Here is a 10,079-nt window from a genome sequence, read left to right on the forward strand (position 1 = left end):
CCCAAGCATCAGAGCATTTTTGCAGTTGTCCCTCACTTGGTATACACCCTGATGTTTAACCCATAATATAATAAAATATGAAAGTACTTCGTTGCTGACTGAAGCCCTGGTCTTCTAACATATTCTCTGTGTGCTTAACTGTCTGCATGGTCAGTGAGACTCAAACGGGAAAACCCAACAGGCAGTATGGGCAGTCACTGAGAAACCTCTGCATGACCATGGCAGTGAAGGGAGCATCAGTGAACAACAAGGGAACAGGTTTGTGTCTATGGGGTTTGTGAACCTGCAGTGTTTTGGGAATCTGACTCTATCATCTTCAAGATATTAATAAAAGAACTTCACACTTCAATAAGAATGTTAAAAGTAAACTCCTTTTTTCCACTGATTCTAAACTTTTATGTACTTTGCTTTTATGGCTTTCCATTTCTAAGCATACATAAAATCTATAAAAAACACATACACTTTTCAGCACCTTCCACTTTCAGATAACACACTATGAAAGCTGGAAAGGTTTATAAAATTCGTAACTTAAAAGCAGCTCACATAACAAGAAAAATATTGTTTCCAAACATGAAGTTAAATGAAGCTTAAATATAGTAAAATATTGTTTCTATCTTTAGAGCCAAAATTGATAGTCTTTTTGTTCATTATTACATCTATATTCAGTATTTGGTAACCATAAACATTATGCCAGTATTTTATGTTGACTTGCTTTCCCACCAACTCATTAAACTGATTTTTTTTTTTTTTGAGAAGAAACACATTGTCTGAAAAACAAGCTCACTACTTGCTTTAAATTTTCCCTCATATGATCAGCTCCTTGGATGTCAACTATTCTACTTGTAGAGCAGCACAAAGGATAGCAGGTTTCAGCCCAAGGAAGTAAATGGACAAACAGTTTGATTGCAGATGTGTTACGGTACCCAGCAGAGCATTAGATAAAGATCTTGGCTCATGAAGTTAAAACAAGTGTATTTACTGCATTAGGAATACGTTCTGTCCTCTCACCCCAGATCAAGAGATTTTTAAAAATATTATGAGATTTTAAAAGAGAAACTTTTAAAGTTCTTTGGGTTTGTTTGGGTTTTTTTAATTTGCCTTTTGAAACTCATACATTTTGTTTCTAAGCTTTTCTCAGAAAACATGTAGGCTAGCAACTGTTGTTAAATGAAAGCAGAGTCTCATGTTCACAGGAATGCAGGAGAACACACTTTCCTTTACAAGATGCTAAATATTCTAAGAAGGATGATTTCAGCCCCTGTTGGCATCTTTTGCCTCCTTTATTTCAATCCTGCTACAATGAGCCCTGCTTTCCCTCGCTATGTTTTCCGCAGCACTGCCACCTGAGTACGCCTACTGAGTCTAGCCAAGTGTTACACATACCGCTGAGCAGGATACAGCCATGGGCTAGCCAGAGGTTACTGCCAAGCAGTGTACAATAATGACATTTTACTGCCTTTCTCTGAAATAGGGGCGCTAATTTGTCTGTCTCTACCCTGCCACTAACGGTCATGAGTGCAAGAACTTAATTGTATTTGCGACATCATCCACTCTCTCAAACTGGGTTGAAACCTGTCCATAAATCGAGAAGTCACAGGAAGGGGGAAGGAGGGAAGCCAAAAGACAGACAGACAGACAGTGTAATCACACCAGTCCCACTCCCTTTGAAACCCAGCTGGAAACACAGCTCAAATTCCATGAGTCTCTGCAATTAGCTCTAACACAGAAGGGAATTTGTAACATTCAATGGTAATTTTGGTTGCCTGGCTGAGCCACAGACCAGTTTAGGTGGCCATCTAACAAGGCTTGCTCTTGCACATGCCTTGGTCAGGTGGATTACAGCAGAGAGATCAGCTGGGGACAGAAGATGCCATTTGATTTCTTAACTGCGACCATATGGTCTGTTGGTTTGCTTGTATTTTATTCGATGTAGCACTTACTTAGTAAAATAATTACCTGGAAAAAAAAAAAAAGTCAGCATAACCGTGATCAATAATTGGGCTGCAGTAAAAAAAGGTAAGTGCTGCAGGCAGAGAGTTGTGAGCCCGTACACAGGTTGGGGGAGTACAGTATTAACCTGTCATTTAAATCAATCTTGTGAAAGAGAAAAATCAAGCAGAGCTGACATTCATCTTTGGGAAATCAGGAACTTCCAAAATTTCTGTGTAACGATTAACAAGGAGAGCATCTGAATGTATATTTACATGCCATATAAATCATTCATCTTAGAGAAAACACTTAGCAGAAATCTTTTGGCAGACTTTACTCATGCAAGTTGCTGACTGCAGCGAAAGGGCGAATGGCACAGGGCATCGTCTCTATAGTAACACTGTCACCAGAGGCTTGCGAACTGTGTTTCCAAGAGCAGAGCTGCATGAGGTAAGTGGAGCTATCACAGCTTTTCCCAGCTTTGGCCCTGCCCTGAATAGCTACGCTGCCTCTTGCTTCCCTGGAAGCTTAGAAGAAACGTAGCCTGTGACTATACTGCTGCCAGCCCAACGTGGCTTCTCCTTGTTATCAAAACCTTCGGCATGGTGTGTAACACTGGAGAGCACAGACAAACACAGCAAACACCCCGCTTTAAGTTTTAATTTGCTATAGTAAGCCCAAGGGAAAGTGCCATCCATGAAGTTTTCCGTAAAGCATAAATGGGGAATGGAGTGAAAAACAAGAAGACAAGTGAAGTTTTTCCCACCGTGCTACTCTCCTTGGTGGCGTGATGGGCTCAAAAGCTGGTTTAAAACCAGAGCACTGCAGGTGGCTGCAGAAGACAAACACAGTCTGTATCACCAGGCTCTGAAGAAATTTCCAGTTTGATTGCTCAGAAGCAAGTTGCCCTGAAAGGTGCTGTACCATCAGCAACTGCTGCCAAATGTGCTCCTTCTCTGGAAATTTCAGGCTTTTAGCTCTAGGACCTCATCCAGCTGGAGGCTCAGCAGTGATGATAAAGCAAAGCTTACAATCAGCTAAGCTAGATGGAGAGTAGTCTCTTTGATGCAGGCAAGGAAGGTTGCTTGTCTCAAAGAACAGCACTTAAGATTTCCTTTGTATTGTTTGCTTTTCTTGCATTCTATCTGGACCAGCAAAATGGAGGACCTTGAGGCGTCTCATGCGTACCTTGTTATGAAAACAGGTTAGTATTGCATTCCAGCATCAGTTTCATACAAAATAAGGGGTTATATATTACAATATTTTCATCCTTCACCTCCTAAAAACATGTCAATATTTTCACCTCTTTCTGCTGTAGTGCTTTCAGTCCTCAGTCTTCATTAGCCCTAACTCCTATCTGAAGGCAATGTTGGAGGATGGCTAACTCCCTCGCACAGCACAGGGAATTGTGCCAGAACAGATTGCAAGGAGAGTGATGCAGCACAACTCAACTCCCTCCTTCTCTCCTCAAGATAGAAACTGTGCTTTGGAAAAAACAAGCCTCCCCACTAAGCATGCTCAGAAGCTACCCACCGTCTGCTGATTTCCGTCAGCATCCATTTATGGCCTGAAAGGTGAAACAAGAAGTCAGGCTCCAGCCTTTTTCTGAGGTACAATAGAGTGAATCACTGTTTTTGTAGTCTTAAAAAGTATAAATAGTTGATGAACTACAGATTACTGTTGTCTCCCAGCCCCTTTTCCTGAATCATGCAGGGATCAACCTAAAATCCATCTCCATATAAAGATCACATATCCACGCCTGTGAAATGAGCTGTTAAGGTAAATGCATTTAGGTGAATCCTAGATGATAATTAAATTCCCAATATCCTATACTTTGAATGAAAAAAGACTTTGACATGATTTATAGATTTTCTCCTGCAAAAGCCAATTTCTTAAGCCCTTTCTCTTGGATTTTTCAAATGTCATCATTTTCAGTGCTGTTAGTTTATTTCACCATTGGTAAAAAATGCTGAGAAGTGCTACAACAGTGGTAAATTTTATCACCTCCACCAGAGTGTTGAAGGGATCTGAGACTGGGCAAGTAGCCCCCAGGTTACTCCTAAACATAGCAGAGTGTCAAGCTGACAAAATAGAGGTAAGGGTAACTTTAAGGGTAAGGTCACCAAGTAAGTGTGAGAACAGAAATACCACATTCAGAGCAATGCAGAAATCTTAAAAGCCAATTACTTAGCTAAAATTTTGAGGAAAGACTAAAGATTACCAAATTAAAATAAACTTTAAAGTTCTTTCTTTTTTCCTTCCAATTTTTTAATTCAGTGTAGTTTTCTAAAGCAGAACTTGGCCAAAGGGCTTTTTGAGAAGGCTCATTCAAAGAGCTTATAGCTCCCTCGTAGTCACTAGCAGACAGGAATATTGTCTGTTTATTTCAACACATGAGAAAAATCAAAGCAATCCTGACATCAGCATCACCATAAAAAGAGGCTCATCTGGTAATTCAAACTATGTGGGTTTTAACAAAGAATATTCATGGAGCCTGATAGTAAAGTTTCTTCCTTGTTTGCTCTATAGCTAGAACAATTCTCATGGTTTATTGCACTACTTCACTGAAAACAGTTTACTCTCTAATTTTCAACAGTCCCCAGTTGTGTTAGAAATTCCAGCCCAACACTGTTATGTTATTCCATGAAACCCAGTATTATGCATCTTCACAGCTCACACATGCTTTTAGTCTGAATGGCTTTATTTAGATTATTGCAGCTAGCACAGAAAGAATCATTATAACATCTTCTTGACGAAGCACACAGCCTGTACAATGCACACAACAATACCATTCCTCTTGGACTACCTCATGTGGAACAGCCCCAAGACAGGAACCTCAATCTATACCTACGGAGGCACTGCACAGCTTTGACATTACATGGCTTCATGTGCTACTAAGCAGCAATAAAGAATACTCCAGCTGAAGTCATGGATTACATGCAACCCCCCAACAGGATAAAAAGTCTCAAATCTATGTACGCCCAAAATAAATAAGGACATAAACCCCAAACCTCTTCACTTAGGAATATTCTACCTGTTTGGGGCCGAATAGCTCTCTTTGGTAATGCTCCTGTGGCCTCTTGAATTTAATGGATAATGAAGCGCCAAATTCTGCCAAAATGAACAGGAGAATGAGACCAGATGTAAAGTAAGAGCCATAGAGCCTCTTTGTTGGTATTGTCATGGACACTTTCATTCCCCAAAAGAATGAATAGTATCTTTAACTCTGATCTCTCATCCTGGATTGTTTCAGTTACTGGGTCTTATTTTTTCCTAATCAAAGCACAGCAACAACTTTGATGAATCAACTTTTGGCTAAGAATCAACTTTAGTCAAATAATAGCGTTGAGTTTCTGAAACAGTTCTTACAGGCTTGGGTAAGTACAACTGTAGATGAGGACCAGAGCTATCCCCAGGTCCATTAGTGAAAATAAGAGCAATGCCATGGTGATCAGTGGAATTATTTTGCTTCAGATGAAAATAGTTGGGCAGGGACATTGCAAAGGGACATTAACTGAAATGTTTTTTTATAAGATAAATGACCAGAATGGTTTCTATAAATGCATGTTTGCTCACTTCTATTTTCCAGTGTGATACCCAATGTATACCTTTATAATCATTTGCCCAAGCGCAGTATTTGGTAATCAGGACACACGGAATCCACAATAGTGATTCAGTAGTCTACCTCTCACTGCTGGCACCTGAAATTGGAAAATACATAGAATCATAGAATCATTTAGTTTGGAAAAGACCTTTAAGATCATCAAGTGCAACTGTTAATATATCATGGCCAAGTCCACCACTAAACCATGTCCCTAAGCACCACATCTACACCTCTTTTAAATACCTCCAGGGATGGGGACTCAACTACTTCCCTGGGCAGCCTCTTCCAATGCTTCACAACCCTTGTGGTGAAAACATTTTTCATAGTATCCAACCTAAACATCCCCTGCCACAACTTCAGGCCATTTCCTCTTGTCCCATCACTTGTTACTTGGCAGAAGAGACTGATCCCCACCTCGCTACAACCTTCTTTCATGTAGAGAGCAATAAGGTCTCCCCTGAGGTTCCTTTTCTCCAGACTAAACAACCTCAGTTCCCTCAGCCAATCCTCACAAGACTTGTGCTCCAGACCCTTCACCAGCTTTGTTGCCCTTCTTTGGACACACTCCAGCACCTCAATGTCCTTCTTGTAGCGAGGGGCCTAAAACTGAACACAGTTTTTGAGGTCTGGCCTCACCAGTGCTGAGTACAGGGGGACAACCACTTCCCTGGTCCTGCTGGCCACGCTATTTCTGATACAAGCCAAGATGCCATTGGCCTTCTTGGCCACCTGAGCACACTGCTGGCTCACGTTCAGCCGGCTGTCAACCAACACCCCCAGGTCCTTTTCCACCAGGCAGCTCTCCAGCCACTCTTCCCCAAGCCTGCAGCATGGCCTAGGGTTGTTGTGACCCAAGTGCAGGACCCAACACTGAGCCTTGTTGAACCTCATACAATTGGCCTTGACCCATGGATTCAGCCTGTCCAGATCCCTCTGTAGAGCCTTCCTACCCTTCAGCGGATCAACACTCCTGCCCGGCTTGGTGTCGTCTGGAAACTTACTGAGGGTGCACTGAATCCCCTTGTCCACATCACTGGTAAAGATATTAAACAGAACTGGCCCCAATACTGAGCCCTGGGGAGCACCACTTGTGACCTGCTCTCAACGGGATTTAACTCCATTCACCACCACTCTTTGGGCCCAGACATTGAGACATTTTTCTACCCAGCGAAGAGTATGCCCGTCCAAGCCATGTGCAGCCAGTTTCTCCAGGAAAATGCTGTGGGAAACGCATTCAAGAAAAAGATCTTTATTTTCTATACATTCCTCTGTGGAATGGGCATACGTGTTATTGATCAGTTACTTAGTCTGTGTTCATTTAAACCTGAATAACAGATTTACAGGACTCCAAGGACAAAACAGATTAGAGAATATAATGCAGGGATACAACAGTGTTGGCATTGGGATATGTTAGATATGTGGTCTTTTCTGCTTTCAGTGCCTATAACTAAAACACATGTTGGCGTATGTACAGCCAGATTTTTTTTTTTTTTAATAGGTGTCTCCAGTAAGATTCCTTTGCCTATAGGAAGCTGGTGGGGAAACTTCACTTTAAAATTAGATTATGCTTTAAATACAGATATGGGTCTCTAGCTTCAGGAGCACATCTTTCAAAATCTCTGCTCTCATGCTCCAGATTTTGACACAGGCCTGACTTGCATCAGTTTATAGCAATATTTTCAGAAAACATGGTCCTTTTTACACTGACATGACTGCACAGTAAATCCTCTCGGTTCACACATGTCTATTGGTGTCCACACACATACTTGCGCTTGCAGATGCTCGCCATTTCCTCGTCCTGTGCATGACGCTCAGAGCATGGGAGCGGGTGTCAAGCTAAGGCTGCAGCCAAGTGCCATCTCTTCACAAAGCTGCTGGCTCCTGCCTTGTCGAGGCGTGTGTGTGCAGACCCGTGGGTCAACAGGCTGATCAGCAAGGTTGGCCCCATCTGGCACTGTGCTCCCAGGGCTGGAGAGAGCTGGGACACTGCCTGGAACCCAAAACCTTACATAAAGCAGGTGACATATTCCCAGGAAATACAACCATACTGCTTGAGTGTTTGTGACTGTGCCTGAATATAGTCCTATTAGCCTGAGACTGGATATGAACTAAACTTTGTACATATAGCCTGAATTTCATTGATGTTGTATTGTGACTATATTAGGACTAGCCAGCAGGACTCTCAGGATAGAAATAATGAAGAAAAATGATGCAATGAGGATGAAAGACCTTCCCACAAACGCTTGGGAATTTGTTCAAAGATGACTCGGTGAACAGCTGATCCAAAGGGCTTGGCTTGACCTTCTGTAAAGTTCAGGAAATAGATGGTGAACTGCAGGGTAAGGAGCAGAAAACTGCTAAGACAAAACTTTGCTACATAAAAAGTCACTAATTTGCAAGAGTTGTTTGGAAGCTCTTTCAGGAATTAGACCGCTTGTCTGGAGGCTTTCCTCTTCTTCTATATCCTGCTCTGTTCCTATCATCAGGTTGATCAATACATTGTTTTAAGGAATCTACCATATTCACCATCAACCACAGACTCACAAAGGGAATAATATCAATACTGGACCCAGTCAGGCCTCCTGGGTAAGGATGATCACTGCTCTCATTTAGCGCTTAGCATAAAAATGGGAAAAGAGCATGATGGGTGTTCTGAAAGGATAACATTGTAGAGAGAAGAAGCTGAGTTGCAGCTATTTGCCTAACCATGAACACTTAATTTATAAAACATCTCCATTCCAATTTTAGTTAGAAATATTTTTAAAGAAAATAAACCTCATTTGTAACTGGTGCATAGAATTTTGTGTTAATGCATTTACTGAATTTGCATTCTGAAGCATAGAAAAAAGTAGTATAAAATTATGTTCCAGAGGCAACACTTAAGGCAAAACTGCTTGTAGGCCCTTGACATACTAAGAACAGAAAATCAATTTTCCTTCAAACACCTTATTGGACAGTACTTGTAAGCATCAAAATAATGGCATTATTAATGATTTTGTACTGTGACATACTGGTTCATTGTACAGATCTGGAGAGATCTGAAAGCCTAGTAAAGTCTCATCAAGCTTTTTTTATTGAGAGAGTAAAAACACATGGCACAACCTCCTTCTCTTCTGGAACTGGGCCAACTTTGCCTTTCATGCTCCAAGACAAGGATTTTTAGAAATCCAGCATAATATGCATACTGTTCCATACATATTCACTGCAGGCATTTATATCAGAGACCATAGTCAGAAGGCTTGTCTTTTTCACCTTCCAGTACAATCAACGCGGTGGAGGGCAGGGGAGCTCTTGCAGAGTTCAGTTCAACTCCCTGACCTCCTCAACTGCAAACAAGACTTAAGTAACCTTTCTTGCTACTCTGGTTGTCCTATGCATGGTAATAATGACAGAGTGGTGGTGCATATCCCACCTTGAAAACAGGAAGAACTAAACTGCAGTGTTGGTATGTCTGAGTGAAAGAATTTTTATTGAAGAGGTATGAATGCAGTAATGAATTATCCAGTCATTGTTTGCACATTTGAGGTACCTTCCATTATTTCATTAAATTTCAGTTTCAATACTAGGGAAACTTATTTGATACAAAACAAACCTTTTATAGAATGACCTGCGTTACAAAATGGCTATGACCTGTGTGTGTTGCTAGAGAACCAGGTGATACACGGTGAGAACAAACCCAAATCAATATTATAGGATGAGGTTATGGGTCAGCATCTACCAATATGACATGGACACAGAGGAAAAAAGGCAAAGTAAATGAGCTTTCTTTCATCTAAAGTATACATCAATGTTTCTTCCCTCAGGGCATCCTGGTGGTTAATGAATATTTCAAGAAGCAAAATCAAGAGGTTGCTCTCCAGTCATTTCATTAACTACCTTTTTATTTGGACAGTTAAGTTTAGATGAAACTCAGCAATGAGACCATGGAACAAGTGACAAAGTGTTCATTCACTTCAGCTGGGCTTCCTTTACACACCAATGGTGAATATTCAGTATCTTCTAAGAACCAATGAGTAGTCATCAGCTGAGCATCCAAAAATACTTTAGCCTTCATTCAAAGTTAGTAACTCAGTCATTTTCCATATACAATACAAAATTTTAACATTATAAGCTTAAGTTACCCCAGTTAATTTTTTAGGCACCTAATCTAGTGTCCTGAATGGAAAGGTTCAGCATCCTCAGTCCCCACTGCAATGAGAGGAGGAAAAGGGGTGTTCCTGCAGAATGCTGTTCACAGCACCCCAGTTAGACTCCTGCTCTGAACTCCATCTCGTCCTCTCCTGGTGACAGAGGGAGCAGACAGATATTTCCTTCCTAACCTAGAAACCCAAGCTTGGTGTCTTTCTTAGAGAGCATGACTGTCCCTAGCATTCACGGTGCAGTTTCCAAACTTAATTTGTAATGGCTGTTGTTGGGAAATCCTGGTATGATCGTTACCCGATGCACATGTATGCAGCATAAGTAGTAATGCACAAGGACAGACCATTATGTTATTAAGGCTGCAGTGAAGACGAGAGATGCAGTTATTGTGGTCTGGACTAGACAA

This window comes from Nipponia nippon, unplaced genomic scaffold, assembly GCF_047370975.1.
Source record: "Nipponia nippon isolate SJK-2023a ecotype South Korea unplaced genomic scaffold, ASM4737097v1 scaffold_8, whole genome shotgun sequence".
Classification (NCBI taxonomy): Eukaryota; Metazoa; Chordata; class Aves; order Pelecaniformes; family Threskiornithidae; genus Nipponia; species Nipponia nippon.